Genomic DNA, 25,364 nt, shown 5'->3' with positions numbered 1-25,364 from the left:
ATTGTCCACTTACCCAATAGACATTCATTAGATTTTGTATGTAATAAAATATTTAAACTATTTCCAAGAATACATGAATGTTCATTTCGATTAATTTAACCATTACAATTTATGGTCTCCCGCAAGTTTAAATGTCCTTATGATGAAAACATATCATTAGATTAAAATTTGTCATATTCTTAAAAATATTAAGATGCCTCTACATCACTTCTTCACTCCACTTAATCAACAACAATCAACAAGAAAAAATAATCTTGTTTATCTCCTTAAATAGAAAATTTTTTCCCTCCATAAACTTCCATATTTGGCCACTTAAACATAATCATAGATCTCAAATATATTGCATTTAGGACCACATGGAAAATAGTTCCACCTTGAACTTTTTGCTCAACTCCATTCTATTAAATCTCCTTCATTAGATCTTCATTACATTTCTCCAACCATAGATCTTGTCATTAACTTAGAAATTATCCTTTAGACTTCTCAATCATTCTTATTTTTCATCAAATGTCAACCTTAGATAAATATTCTTCTTAATTTGTTCTTCCTATTCAAGCTTGATGAACATTACAACTTAACTTAGGAAATAAATCACTTGTTTAATACTATAATTCACTAAATTAATTATGGACTTACTCTATTAACATTGAACTTCAACTCTTCTTTGCTAGGCACTTAGTGACAAATGTGGTAACTCAATTAATATCATGTTCCTTTATTCATTGACAAAATTGTCTTGCATTTACATGATCGTTATGACTTAATCACAACATTACATGAACAATAAATAGTATATTGTTGCATTCCAACTCATTCAAGTACCCATTTAATACCATACATATCATCTCTATCATCATCATACTTTCTTCAAATCTTCTTCTTAAATCAAATAATATGGTACTATATTGAATTAGCATAATGTCTAACCAACTAAGGCTTGACATAATTTAAAAAATAATAATTGATATGAATCTTTTAAATATAATAACAATATTATTAGTTGGTCCTAGCAAATGGTGGATTGATGGACACCTATTTCTAATCCCAAGATCATGTTGATAGGATGATTTGTGATTTGCGAGATAATAGGATGAATGATTTGCATTGTGTGGACTATGAAAAGTTTCTTAGCTATTGTAGGCTTGATGCAATTGTGAGTAGAGTAACATAAGAAGTAGGAGCAATAGTATTTCTTAAAATGACTCAAGATCTAGGAATCTTATTGATAAATGAGTTGTATTTAGACACTTTGCTTCCCATTATGATAGGTGTAATCACCCAATTTTGGTCTTGTAAACTATAAGCCCCCTTTCTAAGTATTTTTAATCTATATGCTAGAATACATTATGTAGTGAATCATTTTTTTGTAATTTATCAATCTAAAATCCTTGATCAAATAATCACTTTATTATATATTTGATTATATCCTATAGTTTGACCACTTTATCCTAATTTTTATTTAATTAGAAGAACATGTCCCCTTTTAATTAAATAAAAATTCCCCTTTAGTCTAAGTGCATATGAAAAGGCTTGTTCTAATTAAAAATTAAAAAGAAAAAGGAATTGTCTAAATATTAAATGCACACTTTTCAAAGTGAGTAGAATATTTTAACCTTTTTAAAAATACTTTTGCCTCTTTATCTCGACCACTCATGATGCAAGGGAGGTTGGAAAATTAGGGCTAGAGGCACACCTAACTGTCCTAACACCTTGTTGAGTAATCAAAATGGAAGAAAACACACAAAACTACACCAAGGGGAGAGAGAGAGAGAGAGAGAGAGAGAGAGAGAGAGAGAGAGAGAGAGAGAGAGAGAGAGAGAGAGAGAGAGAGAGAGAGAGAGAGAGAGAGAGAACAATATCTTTATTGATTCATCAAATTATTCACAAACATGCCCCACTGTGAGGCCTTCTAGGTTATGGCCAATATAAGATCAAATATACATCAAAATGCATCCAACATGATATAGTTGTGATCAGGTATCTAGGCTTTCACTTGCTAACTTTTATGATTCTTCTACTTGATCTCCTATCATCCTAAACCTAAGCCTTAACTTGCTACTTATACTTGTCAAATGGCTTATAGAAGCTTCTAGACTATTATCTAAGATAAGGTCAACCCTATAATGGTTTGCACATATCCCAATGCATAATCCTTACATTAAATTCATAGTTTAAATTAAATGAACAGGTTGGCTCTCACTAAGAACCAATCATAGACAAACTAGATTAAAAATGGAAGCAAGCATCAAAAAACCTATGAGCTTACTTGGCACTTGAAGAAACTTGACAACTACTACACTCATCCAAAGAAAAACTAGGTCAACATAGGTAACTTGGTCATCATTGCACTCAGTAATGACTACACTTGACCAATATAGGAACTCAGCAATGACTAACAAAATGTGCATAAGAAGGATAGAAAGGTAACCCATGATGCTCCTACATCAAACAATTGGGGTTGAAAAAAATTATTCTCCTAAATCATGAAGATATCAGAACCTAAGTTGAATCCAACTCAGATTTAGAAATCCATCTAGCATCTTCACTAGTATATTCTTCCACTTCACCAAAAACTCAAAGTAACTATTTCCTCTTGTTCTCTTGCTAACTCTCTGATTCAATATATGTTCAATATTTTTAATCTACTTCTTTTTATAAACATCTGGTACAACAACTTCATCATCTGACTCATGGTACTCAAATAAATCAGCAACATTGAATATAGGAGATATATCTATGTCATCGAGTAATTTAGCTTAGTATGCATTACCACTGTCAAACTTCCTCAAGATCTTACAAGGTCCAAACTTATTCATCTCCAACTTACTATAGGTACCAACAAGAAATATACCCTTCTTATATTTATGATTACTCTACTCCACTTTCAACTTCACTTCCTCATGTAAAGAGTTCATAAAATCAGCAAACACTTCTCCTTTAGTACTTCTTTTCTCTTCTCCAACAATATCCCTCAAATATGATACTTCTCCAAGATGCATTCCAGCAACAATCTAAAAAGGTATTTTCCTAGTACTCCTATTCATAGAAGTATTATATGAAAACTCATCTTGTATCAATACCATATCCAAAATACTCAGCTTATCTCCAACTAAACATATCAACAAATTACCCAAGCTTCTATTCACAACCTCTATCTATCCATTTGTCTATGGAAGGAATGTAGAACTAAACTTCAGCTTAGTACTCATCTTCTTCCATTCACAAAGTCCTCTAAAAATATCCAACAAACTTGTTATCTCAGTTAGACATAATACTTCTCATCAATCCATGCAATCTAACAACCTCTTTAAATAAAATCTTATCAATATGCACTATGTCTGATAACTTCTTACAAGGTATAAATATTGCATCTTAGAAAATCTATCCACAACAACAAATATGAAATCATACCCTCTTGTCATCCTAGGTAATCCAAGAACAAAATCTATATTAATATCACTCCAAGGTTTTTCAAGAACAAAATTAGGTGTATACAATCCAGTGTTATGACTTGCTCCTTTTGCAACATGACAAAGTCCACAAGTCTTTACAAAATTCTAAACATCCTTATACATTTGTGGCTAATAATAGTTGTCCTTAAGAAAAATCAATGTCTTATCAATACCAAAATGTCCAATCAATCCAACACAATGCATTTCCTTAATCAGATTATCTCTCATAGAACTCTTGGTATACATATTGAAATCCTTTGAATAATGTACCTTCTTGAATAAAATATATTCACACTTACTTGGTTGATCTAATAGATTTGGTGCTTTGCACTCTCTCCACACCTCAAAAAAATTAGGGTCCATATCATACAACTCCTTCATCTCATCAAAACAAAGAACTTTAAATTTCATCTTGGTCAACAAAGAATGTCTTCTTCTAAATGCGTCTACAACATGGTTAGTAACTCCACTCTTATGCTTGATCACAAATGTTAAACTCTACAAGTATTCAACCCACTTCATATGTCTCTAATTCAACTGATGTTGACTTCCCAAATATTGTAAACCCTTATGATCAGTAGAGAACACAAACTTCATGAAGAAAATAATGTCTCCACTTCTTCAAAGCTTGAACAATAGCATAGAACTCTTGATCATACACAAAATATTTCTTTTTAGCATCATTCAACTTCTCACTAAAGAAAGCAATAGGTTAACCACCTTGACTCAACACATCTCCTATTGCTTTACCAATTGCAATACATTCAACTTGAAATGCCTTATTGAAATTAGGTAAATCTAATACAGGTAATTCAAAAACCTTTTGTTTCAAAGTCCCAAACTCTTCTCAGGTCCATGTATCCACTTGAAATCCTTTTTATCTTCTCTCATAGTCTTAGCCATAGCATTACAAATAGAATTAAAATTCCTTATAAATTTTTTGTAAAAAATTTCCAAACCATGAAATGATCTTAACTCACCCACATTCTCAAGTATTAGTCACTCTAGAATTTCTTTAACCTTCTCATGATCCATTCTCAATCATCAGCTAAAAATCATAAATCCCAAATACACAATCTCCACTTGCATGAATGAATACTATTTCAAATTAATCAACAATTTATTCTCCTTCAATTTTTGTAATACTTGTCTAATGTGCTTAAGATATTATTCCTTGGTCTTACTTGATATCAAAATATCATCCAAATAAACAATCACAAACTTACCCATGAGTCTCTTCAGAACGTCATTCATCAAGCTCATGAAAGTTCTTGATGCATTAGTCAAACTAAAAGGTATAACCAACCGCTCATACAATCCATCTTTTGTCTTGGAAGTATTCTTCCACTCATCACCTTCTCTAATTCTAAACTGTTGACTCAAGCTTTCTCTAATCAAACATTTATGCAACAACTCCTACACTTGTCTATTAAGTTATTCATTCTTAGTAGGTGTCAGTCTATATGGTGCTTTATTCAATAAATTGGTTTCAGGAATTAGATCCATACAATGACTTATACTCCTTACTAGTGGTAAACCATTATGGATATCTTTTACAAAAATCTCCTTGTACTCATTCAACAAGTTTTCAATTTCTACTGGCACCTAGCTAACACTATTAGCTTCTTCCATTACTCAGTCATTACTGTTTTATGTCAGTTGATTGTTGTTGTCACAACTCAGTCTTCCAGGAATTACATCAAATAAAACTTGGTTCTTCTTCATCTCTTTCTCAAATTATTTCCTATTAACCATATAGATTCTAATAGTAGTACAATTTATCTCATCTAGAAATTCAATCAAAGGTAAAAATGTGTTCTTGACTCCATTTACCCAAATAGTACATTGATTCAATCTACTATCATGCACAACATGTCTATCATATTGCCAAGGCCTTCCCAATAGAATGTGACAAGAATCCATAGGCATAATATCATACAAAACTTCATCAAAATAGTGTCTAATTTTGAATTTCACAATACATTATTCACTTACCAATAACTTATTCTCATCCTTGATCCATGAAACATGATAGGGTTTAAAGTGTCTCAACCTCTATGACTACAACTTCGTAACCAAATTCTCTGATGCTAAATTTTCTAAACTTCCACTATCAATAATTACTTGACAACACTTATCTACTATCTTACATCTGGTCTTGAAAAAACTTCTCCTTAGGATAGGTTCTTCTTTAACTTTATCACTACATAGAATTCTTTGCACCATCAAGTTTTCTCCAGCCTCAAGGTCACTCAAAGTATTCAAAGATTCATCGATAACATTTATGCTTTTGATTAAGGAAAATAGGCTTTAAAAAGGCCCTAAAACCCTAAACATAGATAAAATAGTCAATAGTAAAATGTTAAAGGCTATTGAGAGCTAGAAAGCAAAAGAAAAGACATCTCCCTAAAAAGAAATACACAGGAAAAAGCCAGGGAGAGACACCAAAAAGCTAGGGCAGCCCACAAAATGCCAGGGGAATCAGACAATGTCTCTAAGCATCTCAATAGTGTTTATCTTGAGCTCAAACAACTTTCCAACTACCTCTTTCATCTCCATAGGCTCCTATTCAGGGGTCGAAGTATGTTTTTTTCCTTGTGCTCAATCTAGTTCATTTCCTAGCTCCTTCATCAAGAGTCTTATCCTCAAGGATAATATCTAGATCTTGCTCCTTTCATATATTCTGGTCATTAACATAGCAAATAAACTTCTTGATATTCTTATTGTCCTTGAGAATGTTAATGTTTTGCTTAACTATGCCTTGCTAGTCTTGTCCATCTCAAGGGTTCTAATATTCATGGCATCCACTCTTTTATTCATACTTTGCTCATCCTCGTTGACCCTATTCTTAAGGCTATATGTCTCTCTTTCTAGAGTTCTTAGTCTGTGCTTGAGGTCAAGGATTTCATGGTATATCCACTTAGTGGTTCAGTGGCTATCCACCACACTATTTTTCACGTTGTTCAGAACATCCATATTTGGAATCACCCTAGTTATGTCATTGAGGATAACTAGGGCCGGATCAATAAGCTCCTGCACCTAGATTCTACACTCTTCATTTTCTTTGACCTGGGTTCTAATAATTGCCCTTTTAATAACCAAATTGGGCGAACCATAACATTTATGTTACCACTTTCACTTTTACCAAATTTTTTACACTCAAAGGATCTATGCCCTTCTTCACCACATCTAAAATAGTTACCATAGAAACCACCTCTAGGATAAGAATTGCCTCTTCCTCAACAAGAACTAGCACGTCCTTGGTAAGAATTACCATCTTTTCACTCGGTCTTGCCTTTATCTTCACTCTTCCATTCATATTTACCCTTATCTTATGCAGAATTATTAAATCTGTTACTTTGTCCATAAGATCTACCTCTACGTCTTTGGAATCTACCACCTCCAACTCTCTATCTTTTGTCATGCTTCTTTGTCAAGATCTCCTTAGCTTTTAGACATATTGGTATGCCTTCTCAAAACTATCCAATTTTACAAGGCTTATCTCAACCTAAATTCCAAATATCAAACAATTTAGATACCTTGCAACTCTCTCAACCTCATTATCTAGATGTCCAGATCTAATGTCCAATCTATAGAATTCCTCAATGTACTTCACAATCATGTCCTTTTGTGTCAAATTTTTATCTTCCTCAATAAACTAACTTGATAATTAGTAGGAAGGAACTTCTTCTTTACCTTATTCACCATTTTCAACAAGTTATAATCTTCTCTTTTCCTCTTCTTTGTTTATCAATTTGCAAACGATCCCACCAAAGTGAGGCATGGCCTTTCAACCTAGTGACTACAATCTTCACCTTTCTATTATCAAGAGTTAGTTAAATCTCAAAAAACTTCTCCATATCAAAGATCCAATCCAACATAATATTGGTATCCAACTTTCCATCTCAATCATGTTTCTTCATCTTGATCTTCTTCAGGATTTGGATTAGGGTTTGGTACCACTTCTTCATCATCACTCACATCATCAAGATGTGCTCCTCTCCTTTGGGATGTCTCGACAACATCTAGCCACACTTAGTCTCAACATGTCCAATATGGCATTATCATCATTTCATCTTCCTTAAACCATTTTGAAAAATAAATTCCTACAAGATCATAATCCTCTACAAGGTATAGGTCAAATCAGTAAATCTACCACCCTACAAACAAAAACCAATTAGGGTTTTGTACAATCTACTCTCCTTAAGGACAAACCTCAATCTCTAATACTATCTGATGCAGGGGAGGTTGGAAAATTTGGGCTAGATGCACACCTAACTATTCAAACACCTTTCTAAGTAAATAAAATTGAAGAAAGGACAAAGAGAAATAATAATATCTTTATTTATTCATCAAATTATATGTAAACATGCCCAGTTGTGAGGCCTTTTGGGTTACAGCCAATATAAGATCAGATATAAATCAAAATGCATCCAACATGATACAATTGCAATCAAATATCCATACTTTCCATTTCTAACTTCTAAGATTCTTCTACTTGATCTCCTATCATCCTAAACCTAAGCCTAAACTTGCTACTTATACTTGCCAAAATGGCTTGCATAAGATTCTAGATCATTACATAGGAGAAGGTTGATCCTATAATGGTTTGCACATGTCCCAATGTAGGATCCTTACATTAAATTCACAATTCAAATAAATGAATGAGTCAAATCTCACTAAGAACCTATCACAAACAAAATCAAATAAGGAACCGAGCATTACAAAACTAGCGAGCTCACTTAGCACTTAAAGGAACTTGAAAACCGTTGCACTCGGCCAATGAAGGAACTTGGCCAACATAGGGAACTCAGTCATCACTACACTTGAAAATAATTGCACTTGGCCAATACAAAAACTTGGCAATAGCTACAACTTAGCAATGACTAATAGAATGCAAAAAAATGAATAAGATAGCAAGGAAACCCAGGATGCTCCTATATCAACTCATTCTCTTTCCTCTTAATCTCATCCATTCATTTTTCTACTTGAGAGGCATGAGCATATGGATCAAGAAAAGGAGAAATAACTACCTTTTATTTTCTTCCTCTTAATCTTGATAGCCCAAAACTCTTAAAAAGGAGGCTCTCTTTCCTCACTCTCTCATACCTTATATATTCATGTTAATGTTATGTTGTTATTCTGATTCTTGATTTTTTGAGTCATTGAGCATTTTTCACTCTCATATTGCATACTTTCATTTTAGCTTAGTATTTTCTTTCATTTCAATTATATTAGCTAATCTAGCTTAAATAGGAGGAAGCAATATTGTATCTTCTTAGCTTAGTTATCTTTCTTGTACTTGCATCTCTCTTGGTATCTTAACCTTTTCCTTCATTCTATTTTAACTTTTCATTGTATTCACTTTGGATCTTAGATAATCGCATCTCCATTACTTTTATTATTTGAATCTCTCATCTGATGGTGCACTTTGCAAGGGTCTCCATCCTTAGGTTCATTTGACAGCCACTTGTTGGTTCCCAAAATCATAGATTAGAAATCCAAGAGCCTACTACTTCTCTGATAGGATTCTACAATCAATTCTAGCCAACGAACAAGAATCACCTTGATTCCCCTTCACTTTAGGCTCTGTTACACCTAGGCGGGTAGACCTTCTACTGAAACTTGATCACTTGGTTTAGAGCTTTTATAAAGAAAATTTAAGCTTTGGAGTTCTTCCGCTGGCAAGGTCCTAGAACTCAATTAAAATAAAACTAAATACTAAGTAATGGTTGGATGTTTTGTATAATTTTTCTTAATGATGAATTTGATGCTTGTAGGAAGGAAGTTATAGATTTTCTAAGTTCAATAATAAAAAGACTAGTGCCTCTACTCATTTGGGAAATAGAGTCAACTTCAGTGAAGATTTTTACATACAACTTTATAATGTTCTATGCACCCATACTACTAGGAATTAAATAATCAAGATGCGACAAATCAAATATTTATGCAATCTTAAATTAGTCCAGATTGAACTTTAACTCCTCTAGTAGGTAGACATCCCCTTTAAAATAGTATTTTCTATTCAATTATAATCACCTCTTTTCATTTAAATCCTTTTTAATTTTAAAATAATTATTGTTTGATATCCTTAGCAAGAGACCTTTAGTAAGCTTAATCGCCTAATATCATTGGCGGATATCTTATGTCTTTTATTTATTTTATTTTTATTTTTCGGTGGCATATGGATTTTGTAGTTGAAATTAATATTTCAACAATACTATACAAGTAATATAGTTATGGTGAATTATTCTTACAAAGCAATGATCCCATTGATTGAAGTTTGTTCATGTTTTGGCATATGATTGTCATAAGTTTGTTTGAGATTCATTCACCTAGCACAAGTAAAACATGATAATTTCTGAGAATTCCTTGCTAGCAATCCTGATTCAACATTCACGTACTCTGGCTTATGTATTGGGATTTCTAAACAAAATATCAATTCCATAATAGGTAAAGCTACTATAATTCATGCATCCATATTTAGGGTGTCTGTATATGATGATCACTAAATTAGGGGACCAGACTAGGAGTGTAGCATATCTTCTTACATCGGTGGCTTCTAATCTAATCAACATGGTATGAGGACACCTCATCATGTGCTCCATACCCATACATGCCCATTCCTTTTAATTGCTCATGAAATTTAACTTCTATGTGAATGATATTCCCATGCTTCTCCATTGCCAAACCCTTGACGTGCTCACGTCCTCCTCCAATTTGACCTACAGCTATTACAATGAATATATATTGATAGATGCTTATCTTTTGTTGATGTTTAATCTTCACCTCTTTATGTTTGTAACCTATCATTTTATGATTAAATATATTCATATATTTATCATCATTTTGCAATTCCAACCATAAAAGAGTGAATTTTATCGGGGCATGCTCTTGTCAAATGAATAAAAAAGTAACTTGAAGATTTTCTCATAAAGGTGTGATCATAATTCAATTTCATCTTTGGACAAGCAAAGTGTATTATGTTTTGAAGAAATGCATGGAGAAACTATGATTATTATTCTATTTACAAAGAGCAAAGTATTATCATTTTTAGAGCATATTTGAAAGTCAGATGTATAAGCATCCAGACATGCACTTTCTTTTCTATCTGATTAACATGGAGAAAGAAGAGATCCAAAGTCTAATCATTTCTATTAAGTATTGCCAAATACATGAGTTTTCTGGCCTTTTTGGCCTTTGATGGTCTATAGTGTAGTTCACTCAATACATAACACTTCAACAACTTTTGATAGCTCATTCAAGCCTTCACAATGCTCTCTTCCTCATATAATCTTATTCCCTACAATTATTACTATATGACATGCAAACTCTATTGCAAAAATGGAGCCTCTAAAATTTGAGCTCCATCAATGGCTCTTGTTGGGGACATGTGCCCCATGTGGCCATAATGAGATTTCACCTATCTCTAGAGGAGTAGACCATGCACCCATGCTTAGCATGATGCAAGGTGAAATTGGGTGGCCCCCCCAAAAAGGAACATGGGTTCTTCTCTCTATCAAACACTCAATTATAATCACGTAACACCTTCTTTCTTCTAATCATGATATTTTTTCCTTTCAACATTTTAGTCTGCTGCCTAAACATGAAACTTGTAGTAGGTGCACCATCCTCGTGAAGAATATTTATTGGCCCCATTTCATCAATGAAGCCTTTGGTATCTATCTTACTTTCGTTTGAGAGATCATGAGGTGCAATGTGGTCTTTTCTGAATAGAAGATCCCAATAGTCATGTATATTATCAATCGCACAAACATCTTCTTGAATGGCCTTCTTTACACAAATTTTCCCATACTTAAAATATTATTTCTCTTCGCAAAAAGGCTTTGAGAATTGCCTATCTTCTAGAAGTACATTTTCCCTTTCACCAAGAGTTTGATCAGCTAGGATATTTTGGAAATTTTCAGAACCATGCTTCAATGCAATCTTCTGTTCACACATATCTAATTTTGTTGCTCCTTCACAAGTTTGAAATAACCCCTCCTCATTCATATCTTGAGTTTCATCATCTTCAAAGCTATCATTAGGCCTTCTATCTTCATCATGGTGTTAATGGATTTGGATGCATGGAAGATCTTCCTCAAATAAAGGATTCAAGAACATAGAAAATTCAAACCTATCTTCTATTACTTCTTCTTCGAACAATGGGTTCAAGAATATAGAGAATTCATCCATACTATCATGAGATTTTTTGTCACAATCACCAAATGTGTCATCAACAAGACTAATATCTTCATCAACATTATCTTCTAAAATTTCTTCTTTTTCATAGACCATATGATGCTCTACTTTATTGCCACTATTTGAATTTTCAAAATGATCATCTTCACCAAGTGCCTCCTAAGAATGCACTGATCCATCAACCTACTTAACATGGTGAGTTAAGAAAAAATTTGGACTATTTCTTTCAACATGTTTTTGATACTATATATCTAACAAGGCCGAAATCTCTTCTATGCTTAGAGAATCCTCTTTCTCATTTTCATATTTATCATTAGTTGTAGGCATATAAGTATCAGTGTGGGCTGATTCTCCTTTAGAATGTTCAAAATTTTCATCTCCATTTGAATATGAAACTTCATTTGACACATATGTTACTTCAGTCTTGCACCCCTTTTCCTTTGCAACTATTTCATTATCTATAAGTTTGAGAAAGTTAAGAAATTGATGATCATATAAGAGGCCTAATTCTCCCATCCTGTTAAGAAGAATAGATGATGGTGGTTTTTATTCTAAAGGTATTTCTTGATAGGCATTAAACATCCTCATAAAACATTGTGTTGCGGATTCATCTTCTTGCTTTTATAAGTTCAAAAATGCATCGAAAGGATATATATACTTGGGACTTTCATCCAATATTTGGAAGAGAAGCATCAAATTAGGATCTTCTGGTGAGATTCCAAAATCATGAAACTTTCTTATCAATTCCTTGCATGGAGGCATGATGTCTAAATGTACTTCTTGAAAAATATTCAACATCCTTATAAACAAATTTGTCAATGTCTCACCTTCATACCTTTCTAGATTGAAAAAGGCATCAAGTGGGTGTATGTCTACTTCCTCCATGGTGTAAGATAGATTTGTTTCCTGATCATAGTACATATTCTCCATAGTACATGATCAAATCACTTCCTTCTGAGTCTTCTCGCTCTATAGAGTTACCAACTAAAATTTTATTGAATAGAGTTGCCACCTCTTTCAAGGAATGTATTAATTTGTTGATCTTCTAGGTTCTTGCTTCCAATAGAGTACACTTCCAATCAAACTGATAGAACTACCTTTTGATTTTGGTCTTACAATATCTAAAACTTTGGGTAACTTCACAATACCTATTGTGAGTAACTCTCACCATTAGAGTCACCAATCTATTGGTGGAATCAAGTCGGGTGAGTAAAAGTTCTCAAGATATTTTGTAAATCAACATAGGCAACTTCCAAAATATATAATGGATAGTTCCCCAGTAGAGTCACCAATCTATTGGTTCCCAAAACTACAGATTGGAGATCCAAGAGCCTACTACTTCTCTAATAGGATTTTGTAATTAGTTCTAGCCAATGAATGAGAATCACCTTGATTCCCCTTCACTTCAGGCTCTACTACACCTATGTGGGTAGACCTTCTCCTTGAACCTGTTCACTTGGTTTAGAGCTTTACGAAAGAGAATTTAAGCTTTGGAGTTCTTCAGCTAGCAAGGTCATGGAACTCAATTAAAATGAAACTGAATACTGAGTAATGGTTGGATGTTTTTTATAATGTTTGTTAATAATTAATTTGATGCTTGTAGGAAGTAAGTTATAGATTTTCTAACTTCAATAATAAAAAGACCAGTGCCTCTGCTCATTCGGGCAATAGAGTCAACTTCAGTGAACATTTTTACATACAACTTTATAATGTTCTACACACTCATACTACCATCAATTAAATAATCAAGATGTAGTAGATAAAATATTTATGCAATCTTAAATTAGTTTGAATTGAACTTTAACTCCTCTAGTAGGGAGACAAATTGGACACATACATGGAAACAATTTGATATTTCACAATATATGCGATGATAAAATTTAAAATGCTAAATGACCATGTCCACTTATCCAATATTTAAATTTTATACATAATTCCAAAAAATAAGTACAAAGGACTATTCATTTGTAGTTTAAATCTCCATGCCATTTAAAAATAAACATAAGACATTTTATTTTATTATAAGAATAAAATCATAGAATCCATATTACAAAGTTATATTGTAGCCCTTATTCCTCCATACAAGTAATAGGAAATGCTTCTTTAGAATATGTATGTCTCTTATATTTACAAATAGTCTACCCCTTATTTATATCTTTGATATAAGGATACATGACCTATAAACATGAAAGGGTGTCTCCCCTTTAAAATAGTATTTTCTATTCAATTATAATCATCTCTTTTCATTTAAATCCTTTTTACTTTAAAAATAATTGTTGTTTGATATCTTTAATGAGAGACCATTAGTAAGTTTAATCACCTAATATCATTGGCAGATATCTTATGCCTTTTATTTTTACTTTATTTTCTTCTTTGGTGGCATATGGATTTTTGAGTTGAAATTAATATTTTAACAATACTATACAAGTAATATAGTTTTGGGTGAATTATTCTTAGAAAGAAACGATTCTATTGTTTGAAGTTTGTTCACATTCTAGTATATGACTATCATAAGTTTGTCTTAGATTCATTCGCCTGGCACAAGTAAAACATGATAATTTTTTAGAATTCCTTGCTAGCAATCCTGATTCAAGATTCACATACTTTGGCTTATGTATTGGGACTTATAAACAAATGATCAATCCCATAATAGGCATGCATCCATAACCGAGGTGTCTGTATATGATGATCACTAAATTAGGGGACTACACTAGATGTAGTGTAGCATATCTTCTTAGATTTGCGGCTTCCAATCTAATCGGCATGGTATGAGGACACATCATCATGTGCTCCAAACCTGTATAGGCCCATTCCTTTTAATTTCTCACAACATTTAACTTCTCTGTGAATGATATTCCCATGCTTCTCCATTACCAAAACCTCAACTCGCTCATGTCCTCCTCCTATCTGACCTGCAGCTATTACAATGAATATATATATTGATCTATTCTTATCTTTTTTTGATGTTAGATCTTCATCTCTTTCTATTTGTAACCTATTATTTTATGAGTAAATATATTCATATATTAATCGTCATTTTACAATTCAAACCATAGAAGAGTGAATTTTATGGGGGCATGCTCTTGTCAAATGAATGAAAAGTAACTTGAATACTTTCTCATAAAGGTGTGATCATAATCCAATTTCATCTTTGGACTAGCAGAATGTATTACTTTTTTAAGAAATGTGTGGAGAAACTATGATTATTGTTCTATTTATAGAGAGCAAAGTATTATCTTTTGTAAAGAATATTTGAAAGTTGGATGTACAAGCATCCATACATGCACTTTTTTTTCTATTTTATTAACGCGGAGAAAGAAGAGATCCAAAGTCTATTCATTTCTCTTAAATATCACCAAATACATGACTTTTCTAGCCTTTGATGGTCTATAGTACAGTTTATTCAATACATAACACTTCAAAAACTTTTGATAGCTCATTTAAACCTTCATAGTGCTCTCTTCCTCATATAATTTGATTCCCTACAATCATCAATATATGACTTTAAACTCTATTGCAAAAATGGAGCCTCTAAAATTTGAGCTCCATCACCACTATCATATCATTTGGTTCCTTGCATGACATGGATGGAGAGCTATAAATCATCACTGAAGGCTCCATTATCAATAGTATACCTTGGATAGAATGGTTTGCAGAAGTGGTCACACTTTTTGACACACATTTTTGACACCCGTCATGGGGCTAGAACCAAGTTTCTAGCTCCATTTTGCTTCATTTTTGGATTTTCTTATGGTAGGTTTATTATTTTTTATTTTCCAATATGAATTATCATATAATAGATTTCTTCTTTGTGTGTAATAAACTTCTACTTTGCAGGAGATACCTGTCATATAGTGTTTTATTGCCCATTTTCTTTTCAAAATATTACCTATCTTTTGATGATTTATGATTTTAGTTCTATAGTTTTATTTCTTGTGCAGGTTTGATTGCCTAGATTTTGAAACTTTATTGTATGATAACTTGGTGAAGTCTATTTCATCACCTAGATTTATTTTCTTGCATTTTACTTGCATTTCATATTTCTAGTTCATCACAATATCTAATCAAGTGGTTTTGCAATGTTAGTTTACTTTCATTTTGATATTACATGTACTACTTTACAGGTGTATAGTAAAGGAAAAATAAAAATATATCATTGTGTTTTTTATTAGTAGCTTTTGCTTCATTTCATTAGGTACATTGAAATCTCATGAGTAGGGGTTCTTTTGTTGGTAGGGAAGTATGCTCCTATTTTTCTAAGACAATCAGAAACCTTGAACCTTTGGCTTGTTTTATAAAAATTTAATTGGATAGGTTGTTCTTTAGCAACCTTAGTTAACCTCACTTGGCATGTTTGGGAGAAGTATTAGGAAATAGAAGGGTATGCACTTTGCCTCTTAATTTGAGGGAAGTTAGAAATCTAGACCTCCACTTGTTATCTATTTGTGTTGATCTATAAGTGGGATCTTATATCCCTTAGAGATTCTATTTTTGAGGGAAAAATATTGTGGGAACAACCTAAGTGGCAAAAAGTGAACCACACTACTCCAATCCACTATAATAAAGAATCCCTTGACAGAGGCCAAAGTATCATGGGGGCATAATATTTCTATTAATCTAGTGAGGATTCTTGTGGGATTTTGACCATAAGGGAATTTATAGTTGGAAATGCTTGAATTGCTTGGGGTCCTTGACTCCTTAATCTTTCTTGTGATATCATTACATCTAACTACTCTTGGGGTAGTGGGGCCTTAATCCTTTATAAGTACCAAGAAGAATGTTATGAATGTAGCCCTTACTAAGAACCTAGGTCAGAGGCCAAACTATTTTATCCACATTGATATGTTGGTACAATAAATGATCCAAGTGGACTATCCAAATCACCCCAATATTTGACTCACCATATGTGTTCCTTTGGATGTGTTAAAATAACTCCACAATAAAGCCAAATTCCAATATCACTTTGTGTGAGGCAAGGGAGCATCAAGTTATGGGTTAAGGTATTGATGCAAACCATGACCTTTAGGTACATATTTCTCAACATGTTTTCAATTTGTTTTGAGACCTCTAGAAATTTATTGAGCAGCACATCATCGTAGTACTAGACCTTACACTTTGAGACTTTACATATGATTGAATAGTGTAAGGTTTTTTGTCCCTTAAATTGATTAAAGACTAATTATTTCATCACATTTTACTTAAAAAATAAATTCTTTTGAACATTAAACTTTTTATTATTATTAAGTTTTAATTTTTATAAATAGTCAACACTACTAAAATGATTTTTAAAAAATAAGCAAGAAAACTAGGTTTTTTGGGGTTAAAATCTAGGGCAGTTTGTATTTTCAGATTATTTTTTCACTGGTAATTCTAAGGTCCATCATACAATCATGAATTTTATCACCTGTTAGTGCTAGGGTTTATCATTTATCTTCTGGCTATATGGTGCCCAACCTATTTCCAAAATAGCATTTCAAAGGGTTTTATGGCCTATCTTCTTGAAAAATATTTTAGTGTTATCTTTTTGTCACCTGGCCCATATAGTTTTGTCATACAATTATTGTTCTAAGTCTCTAGTATTTGAGTCTTGTTCTCAGTTAGTTTAGGTAATCTTATACTTGGATTTTCTAATTTTTGGTCTCAATCTAGTGAGTTGGAGGTTGTTTCTAGCTAATAAGATCACTGGGATCACTTGACTACATACTTGGTTAGTGGATTTTTCACTTGTCCATCTTTCTCATCATCTCTTTTATTTATTTTTCTATCTAATCCCTTTTTTTTATTTGTAAGTTTATTACATAGGGAACTACCCACAACTTGGGCATCTTGTGACAAGTTATCTTTGCTCTTTTACATCATTACTTTGGAAGTGGACACTTTTCTTAATTAGTATGGATATCAAGTTATTCTAGTCATCCTATTAGCATCTTACATAATATTTCATGCCAGCTACAACTAGATATTGGATCCACTAAGGAAAGTGACCTAAGGCTATTTGTGATACATTACCTGAAAGAGATTCAAAAAATTGGGGTTTTAATCCATTTTTCACCACTTTTGAGACACCTCTTACTTCACTTAGGTCTCAATATAATATCTTTTTAACTATATATAGGGAAGAGTGTGGCAAGAGGTTAAATGAAATCCTAGATAAGATGGATAGTAGACAATTGTGATGCACAGAACAAGAGAGACAAGCCTATTTGGAAGAAGAGGTATGACACTTCGAATGTGGATTAAATAGAAAACCTTCTAGACATGGCTCACTTTCACCTCCAAGATCACAACATACTAGATATGCCTCACATGGTTCTCAATAAGAAAATGATTTTGATCAAGAAGTTACTGAAGAAGAAATATTAAAATTCCAACAAGACAAACACTTACAAAAAATCATGAAAGAAACCTTGGATTAATAAAAAGATAAATGCTTCATACACTTGGCCTCATAAGGAGTGAAATTGCCACATTATTTCAACATTTATATCTTGATTCAAAAGGAAGAACTGTCACCTTTGGAGGTCATCATGAAAAATTAGAAGAGGTGAACAAGAAAATGATGTGAATTGAGAAGGAGAAATAACAATCAATCACATCCTTTTCACTTGAATCTATATGTCATTTTCCTTTCCATAAGTATTTATATATGTCTTCTTTTCCCTGTAAGACTAAATTTCCAAAGTATGACAAGTATGATGGCAATGGAGACTGGCATGAACATCTTAGAAATTTTTGTGTTCTTAGAATGGATTTTATTCATGAACCAACATATATCATGAGATTTTTTCTAAGGAGTCTTAGTGGAAAAGACATGGAGTGTTTAACAAACCTATCTCCACCTATTAAATTTTGTTATCAATTAGTCAAATGCTTTTTCAAACAATACTCATACAACATTCAACATCCTGTCACTATGCTTGATCTTTGTAACACTAAAAATGAATGGGGTTACATTTGTAACTTTCATTTAGACTTGGAGGACTATTCTCTCAAAATACCCTTGTCAAATATCTAAATGTGAGAGAATTGATATCTTTGTGAACAACCATGTTCCTAATCTACATTTTGAGCTTAGAAAGCAATTGTTTGTCAAGTTTGATCATATGGTAGAATACAATTTAATTATGGTGTAGTTGACACGTCTAAACATAAGGAGCCCATTTTCAATTTGACTAATGGAATTCAAGAAATAAAACAACAAGAGGCTTCTAAATCTAATGATTCCAAAAAATCTAATGACTCTAATAGAGGGAGACTGACATGGGTATCCAAACCTAAACACAATTTTATACCTCTAGGAGACTCACTTAGAGTGGTGTTGAAGACCTTAGTCTCAAACAAGAGAATCACATTGTTGAACAAATCTATACCTTACGAACCCAAAGTTAAGCCTAAATGGTGGAATGAAAATAATTATTGTAACTATAATATGAACAAGGGCCATAATATTGAAAATTGTATGAGACTCAAACACCTCATTCAAAATCTCATTAATTAAAAGAAGGTTTGAGTGGATGGGCATGTGACTAACATTGATAATAAAGATTATACTAAACCATTCCCTAAGTACAAAGAAGGAGAAATATCTAACAACAAAAATGGGGATACTAAGATCAATTATACCTACACAGATACTAATAATGTCATACACATACTTGAACCCATTGATGATATGATAAACATGGTTAGGCTTAAGGGTGACAAATACAACTAGGATTCAAACATTGGTGAACCACCTAAGATCATTCTAAAGGGTGTTGGTTATTATTATACACAATGACAACCTTATGAAATTAACACAAAGAATACACAAGAGAAATGACCTATGATCATTCTTAGAGGATTTGATTCTCCATAAAAAACTAAGAGCTTCAACATTGTAACTCGAAGTCAATCTAAGTTCATACTCAAGGGTCCTAACTATTACAAACAAGAAACATCCAAATAGTTGACATCCAAGGAAGTAGAGAACTCATAAAAAAATGTCCACCTCTACCAAGTCAATTTATAACTTAATGGATTAATTAAAATGTATCTCCACTCATATTTCCATTTTTGAGTTGTTGGAACTCTCACCTATGCATAAGGATATCCTAGAGAAGAAATTACTCATGACAAGTGTTTCTAAGGACATTTCCATTGATCAATTCTAGGCCATGGTTAATCATATCATTGGCCCTCGTTATCTTACCTTTTTTGAAGAATATTATAAGTCCCTTAGCCATCTGTATAATCTACCATACATATCAAAGTCAAAATCTAAAAAGCCTCTATTAGATGTGTGTTCATATATGTAGGTGTAGGGTTGAATATATGTACATATAACTTGGTTAAATAGTTTGATATATCATAATTCACCATTGATCCTAGGAGGAAGATTACTATAAAGGCATATGATGAGGAAGAGATATCTTCTAAGGGTCTTATTGTACTATGTATTCAAGTTGGACAAGTTGAAAAAGATGTTTTCTTCCAAGTTTTGGACCTACCTTTTGCTTATAAGATCATGACGAGAAGACCTTGCATTCCTTATATGCAAGAAATGCTCTCTACCTATCATCAAGGCATCAAGTTTCCCTTTAATGACAATAAAGTATCTATTCCTAGGGGAAATATATGTAAATTAATGATCTTACTATTGAGTCCTTTGTACCACATGATAAAACTAGTAAGGAGACTAATAGAACACTTGTTGAATGTGAGAAAAAAATGAAATTGTTGAATATTGGAATGGGAGAGTATTAGTTAGACTTTATAACTACACTTCTTATTTCTCTATGCTCCTCTGGCAGACCTTCTAATAAACTAAATCCATTTTCCTCTACTATAACTATTTATAGTACCTTTGTTCAATCCTTAGTGCCTTTAGAAGATGATAATGAACATAGGATTGTTAAAGAGTGGATTTACCAAGAAGAAGTTCTTGAAGAAACCAGACTCACTATAAAGTTTCTCCTAAGAAATATAGCAAAAGGATATGCATTTCTTGCTAAAATAAGTTATCCAGGTCATGGTCCTTTAAGTGATAGATACCATGCTCTTTTTAAACCACTAAGTTAAACTAATGGATGCAATTCTAAAGAAAATACTAATTTGGGATTCTCTTATGCTGATAAGAGGCCTATTTATGATTAAGAACCTAATAGTAGACATGAATTTGAAGAAGAAACATTACCCATTAACACTATAACTCAAGAGGATGAAGATTTTTCTCCTTTGAATTCTATCCTTTGGGATGAATGTGAACCATTTGTTGATCATAGTATTAAAGCTTCTACATCCCACCAAAATATTGATTCAAATGTTGAGGATCCTAATAGAACAAGAATCTGTAAGAACATGGAACACTTGCTTGAAAGAAAGGAAAGTACTAATTCAATAGAAAATGAGTAGGATTCTCTCTCGTGTGAGTTTGGAGTGGATATAATCCATATTTATGATAACCAATATAAGGTAGAATATGAGTCACCCATAGGGCTAAATGAGTCAAATATACATGTTGCTTTTGTTTACCAGGCTAATAATGCTAGGAGATTGATCAATTTAGGTGTCTTTGAAGAAAACCTTATAAGCTCCAAATTGCTTGTCACTAGAGATGTTTTATATCATATAAATACCTTGGATCCCTCCACATCCCTTTCACTTATGCATCTAGATCTTATTGATTGGTGTTGTGCTTTCACAATGCACGCCCCATTTTGAGTCACAAAATGAGGACCCCCTAGTTTCAAAATTCCCTAGGAGGAATTTAGTATAGAGCCTTGGTCATTTTGGACCTTCCCTTGGGTATAGGTCAAGCTCTATTCTCTAACTGAGAAGGATTGGGAAGTAAGATAGGAAATAAACAAGTTTTTGGACTTCATGGTGCTTAAAGTGTGCATATGCACTCTTGCACACTTGCACACTTCACCCCCTCTCTAGGGATATGCACATGTGTGCACCCTCAAAGGTGTGCACCTATGGAGGTGCACATAAAGAACCTCTCAGGGCCTATGTAAGACCTCGTCCCCCTTACCTTTCCTCATCATTTTCTCTCTACACTCCCTGGCAACTGCACCTCTGCACTCATGAGCTCTACACTGCCTGGCAATCACACCTCTACACTCATGAGCTCTCCACTCCTACACTATCTCCCCTACACACAAAAATTATAGGTAAAGACCTCGGAGAAGTGTGCACATATGCACCCCTAATTTGTGCACATATGTGCACCTCTGACACAAGATAAACAACTAAAATGAGACTAATGCAACCTAATGAGTTGTGCACATACGCACCCCTAAGAGGTGTGCATGCACACACATCTGATAAAAAAAAGAAAAAAAATCTTAACTTAAAACACAACAAGACAATCCCCCCCCCCATCAAAGCACAATGTAGATGCACATGTGAGTAGTTGCACACATGTGCACCCTATAAACCTATCCAAGTTTGGTAGGTGTGCTACTGTGCAACTATGCACTAAGCCAAAAAAAGGCAAAATAAGTCAACTAGTGCACTTACCAAGGCATGCTAGTGCATGAAACAAGCCATTAGTTTTCCAGTCTGATTAGTTTTCACTCAACTTTTTCATCAATATGAGTCATGTAGAGTCCTCTTTTGGGAATTTCAACATAAGATGACTAATCTTTTCTTCTTTTGTGCAGATAAAATGGTTTCATAATTCATCTTCTATGACTGAGAAAATGGCAACAAAACCTGTTGCATTCAAATAACAAGGAGAACCAAAGAATTCTAGATTATAGGACATACATGTAGAGATTTGAGATATAGAGCTAGGTCACATTTACCAAAACACCTTTCTGACAATCTGTAAAAAACTAAAGGAGAGATCAACAATGATATCTACATTGATCTAGAGTGGGTTGGTGAATGATACTTCACACCCCACATTAGTTTAATCTTTTGAACTAATAATGATGCTAGTAGAATACTATGTGACAGAGGAGAAGGTCATAAAGAGGGTCATGGTCCTAGACCTACAACCTCACAACATTAAGAAAGTATTTCATCTCCCAAGGGAAGATCAATACCTCCAGATATCTTATGATGGAGAAGAAAGGTGGTACAGAGAGAATGAGAAAGAGGAAAAAGAGCTAGTGAAAACCTCATTTTTTATTGTCAAGATACCTCTAGGCCAAAGAGTAGGCAAGATGGATATGACCCAAGGATATATGAAAGGTGATATCAGATACTTGATTGTCCTCCTCAGTAGAGTAATGGGCCTCCTTGTAGTTGGTCACTTACAAATATGGATGGTTCACTTTATTGCAACCATAGGGCCACAAAGATGCCCATTGATTGGGCCACCATCCTAAGTGGCAACTTGGATATGCATGTGAGCAGTTGTGCACATGCACACTCTACTCACCTATCCAAGTTTTTTAGGTGTGTTAGTGCACAACTACACACTAAGCCAAATAAAGGCAAAATAAATGCACTAGTGCACTTTCCAAGGTGTGCTAGTGCATGACACAAGCTATTAGTTTTCCAATCCGATCAGTTTTCACTCAAATTTTTTATTAGTATGAGTCTTGTAGAGTCCTCTTTTGGGTCTTTCAATAGAGGATGACTAATTTTTACTTCTTTTGTGCAAATAAAATGACATTATTATTGGTATTCAATGGCTAAGAGAATGACACTAAAACCTATTGCATTTAAATACCAAGGAGCACCCAAGAATTCTAGATTCCAAGACATAGATGTAGAGATTCAAGATATAGAGCTAGGTCACATTTACTTGAATACCTTTCTCACAATTTGCAAAAAACCAAAGGAGAGGTCAGAGATGATATCTACATTGATCTAGAGTGGGATGGTGAATGACGCTTCACACCCCACATCAGTCTAATCTTCTGAACTAATAATGATGCTAGCAGAAAACTATGTGACAGAGGAGAAGATCATAATGAGGGTCATGAGAGAGATAGTCTTAGACCTCTAACCTTGCAACATTGAGAAAGTATTCCACCTCCCAGCAGTAGATCAATACCTCTAGATATCTTACAATGGAGTAGAAAGGTGGTACAAAGATAATGAGAAAGAGGCAAAAGAACTAATGTAAACCTCATTTTTGATTGACATGAAACCTCTACGCCAAAAAGTAGGCAAGGTGGATATGACTCGAGGATATATGAAAGGTGACATTAGATACTCAATTGTCCTCCTTAGCAAAGTAATTGGCCTCTCTATAGCGGGTCACTTACAAATATGGATGGTTTACTTTATTGCAACCATAAGGTCACAAAGATAACCATTGAGTGGGCCACCATCCTAAGTGACAACTTGGATGAGCAGCTAGTTGTAGTCAAGATAGACCCTCATTTTTACATGACATCATACATGGTGTATGTACTAGTAGCCAGAACCACTGACTATCTAGATCTATACAAAAAGCAAAGAATGCAAGATGCAAATGCTTGGCCCTATGTAATATACCCACAACTATTGAAGAAGAAGCCCCCACTTCAAAGTGTAGAATATAGGGTTGTCAATGATGGATTCATTTTTTCCATCACTGGGTTCATTGAGCAAGATTATACCAAAAGAATGTCAGTAGAGGCTACAACAACAATAAGTAAAGTAGGTGCCTACTACATTCAATTCAAGACATTCACATAGCTCCAACTAGCTAGTACTCTTTTATTCCCCAAAAAATCCCAAGATACCCTTCAAATTGGCTAATACTCTTGGAGATAGCCTACCAACTCACTTCTACTAATGATAGAGTGAGGAAATAGAATAAGAAGACATGGGTCTGGCCAATAAATATCGAGGCATTTGAGGTAAAGAAAAAATAGGATATCACTACCTTTGATTTAGAATGAGATCAGTATCCCTTGAAAGAATATAACTCTCCTCACCCATATTTCAAAAACATTGGACTAGTCTAGCATCTTGTGGGAAAAGAGTTCATCATGCAAAATCCCTAGAAGATCATTGGGTGAATGCAATAGATGACTATGATGTCCACATAAGGGACTATTTTAGGATGAGTTTATATCTAGGAGAGAATGTACATAAAATAAAGATTCCTCTAAAGGTCATAGAAAAGGATTCTTTATAAGTCATGGATCCTTTGTATAATAGAGACAAAATATATCACAAGCCAATTATGAACACAAAAAAAGGGCATGAGCAAAATGATGACATAGATCAATAGGATAGACATGTGGTAGAACTCAAAAGGGAATGGATATAGAAGCCATTTAGGATGGATCCAATTCCCCAGGCCATACCTCTACAAGCTACAGCTAGGCCTTAGAAAGGTAAGGATGCCAAGGTCACCATACCAACCTAACCCACTCAATCACCAGTGAGGCTAGAAATGATGCATCAATATGAGTGGGAGGTTGAGAATTTTGAGGCAAATAAGGGAAGAAAGAGGAAAAGGGTAGCCTATAGGAAAAGGAAACAAGCAATTGATCCCCAAACAACACCAACTCAGCAAGAGCTAGAGCCAGTAGACTGACCTCAAGCTGAGAAAGAGCAAGCACAACTAGAGTAGCAAGAAGAGGAATAACCAAAGGAACAATGGGTCTCACCATTGAGAACATCAAAGGAAGAATCCTCTCCCTTAGAACCAAAGAGAGAAAGAACAAAAACAACTATGGTGTGTGTCTAGAGGAGGAGATTAAAGAAGAAAAGTACTCCCTTCCCATAGGTTCTAGAGATCATCCTGAAAGAAAAGAATGAGGAAGAAGGGAAATA

Source organism: Cupressus sempervirens, chromosome 7 (genome assembly GCF_028749045.1).
Source record: "Cupressus sempervirens isolate cs-2001-9-10 chromosome 7, ASM2874904v1, whole genome shotgun sequence".
NCBI classification, from domain to species: domain Eukaryota; kingdom Viridiplantae; phylum Streptophyta; class Pinopsida; order Cupressales; family Cupressaceae; genus Cupressus; species Cupressus sempervirens.
Note: the sequence above shows the minus strand (reverse complement) of the source record.